Source organism: Tachyglossus aculeatus, chromosome X1, assembly GCF_015852505.1.
Source record: "Tachyglossus aculeatus isolate mTacAcu1 chromosome X1, mTacAcu1.pri, whole genome shotgun sequence".
Lineage (NCBI taxonomy): Eukaryota > Metazoa > Chordata > Mammalia > Monotremata > Tachyglossidae > Tachyglossus > Tachyglossus aculeatus.
The window spans coordinates 42,840,046-42,841,745 of NC_052101.1; the positions used below are offsets into that span (position 1 = coordinate 42,840,046).

A 1,700-nucleotide genomic window follows, 5' to 3' on the forward strand; every position below is an offset into this window, starting at 1 on the left:
TTTCTTGGACTCTGTTCTTCCTAGGGAGACTTCCTGGCCTGGCCGAATAGAAAGAGCCTCGTCTAAACTCATCTAAAATGAGTTAGAGAAGCTGGGGGTTGGCGCGATGTAGCCTGACCAATTCAACTTGGGCAGCCCAATATTGGGACATTTGTGCATTCATTTCCTACTAAACCAGATATACAGATCATCTGCAGGATGGCTAATTAGAGGGGGAAGGGCTTTAGGAGGGCATTAAAGAAAAGAAGACCTGAAGTCCAGCTGATCTGTAGAGGGGAGCAAGGGATCGAAGGCACAGGAGACAAGATGTGGAGTGGCTAGTTGGTGAACTTGGGAGGAGCAAATAATAATAATAATAATGGCATTTATTAAGCATTTACCATGTGCAAAGCACTGTTCTAAGCGCTGGGGGGGTACAAGGTGATCAGGTTGTCCCACGGGGGGTTCACAGTCAATCCCCATTTTACAGATGAGGTAACTGAGGCATAGAGAAGTTAAGTGACTTGCCCAAAGTCACACAGCTGGCAATTGGTGGAGCCGGGATTTGAACCCATGACCTCTGACTCCAAAGCCCGTGCTCTTTCCACTGAGCCACGCAAGCTGGGGAATAATGGGGGAAGAAATTCGATAAGTAAAATGAAGAGAACTGGTGGAGAGTCTTGGAGTCAGCGGTAAGACGTTTTTGCTTGATGAAGAGGGAGGTGGGCAGCTATCGAGGTTTCAGAGGAGTGACATGTCAGCAAGATCATCAGGGAAGCAGTACAGAGTGTGATATGAGGTGGGCAGAAACTGGAGGCTGGGAGATCAATGAGGAAGATGATACAGTAACCATTAGGTGACCAATACTTAGATTGAACCCCATGTGGGACAAGAACCATGTCCAACCTTATTAACTTGAATCTACCCTCTTGCTTCTCCTCTCAGGGTCACACCTGGAGAGTTGCCAGTCCTCTACCAGTCTTGACTACAGGAGGAAGAGTCAAGCAGAGGCCTACCCATTCCATTCCTAGCTTGGGCAGTGGCTAGTGAGTGGAAGGCAGTCTGCTATAAGTCAAAACTCCCCTTTGCTGGGGAGCAGCAGCATTGGAGAGAGTCAAGGGCAGAGGCTCGAGTGTACCACGCAGAAGGAGGCAATGGAAAACCACTTCCATATTTTTACCAAGAAAACTCTGTGGATACACTCCCAGAATGATTGCAGATGGAGTCGAGGTGTTCTGGGAGAGATGTGTCTGTAGCATCTCTAAGGGTCGGAGATGACTCGATGGCAGAAGACAAGACCCTCATGCTTAGAACAGTGCGTGACAAATATTAAGCCCTTAACAAATGTGATAATCATCATATTAATAATAACAACAACAATAAGAAGTGATCAAACCCGGGTGGTGGCTATTTAGGTGGAGTGGAAAGGACCTACCCATGAAATGGGGGAAGAATCTACAGGATTTGGTTGTTGATTGGATGTGGGAGCTGAATAAAAACGAGGTCTTGAGGGTGACATGATTGTGGGCTTCAGAGGAAGGGAGGATAATGGTGTTATCAGCAGTTGAAGGAGAGGAAGTTTAAGGATGGAAGGAGAGACACTCACTGTGGATGTGTGGAGCTTGAAAGGACTGGCGGGTTATTAAAGTGGAGAAGTCCTGGAGGCAAGAGGAAATATAGGGTTGAGGGCTGAGTCGCTCCCAGTAGAAGCTACCTGGAGA

At 47.4% G+C, this 1,700-nt stretch overlaps 1 non-coding gene across 1 annotated transcript; it reads left to right on the plus strand.

The window, feature by feature from the left end:
* Positions 1 to 914: 914 nt before the first annotated feature.
* On the plus strand, positions 915 to 1,052 carry LOC119920238. Its single transcript, XR_005447995.1, has one exon. It is a non-coding gene; the product is annotated as a small nucleolar RNA SNORA7 (small nucleolar RNA).
* The last annotated feature ends 648 nt before the right edge of the window (positions 1,053 to 1,700 follow it).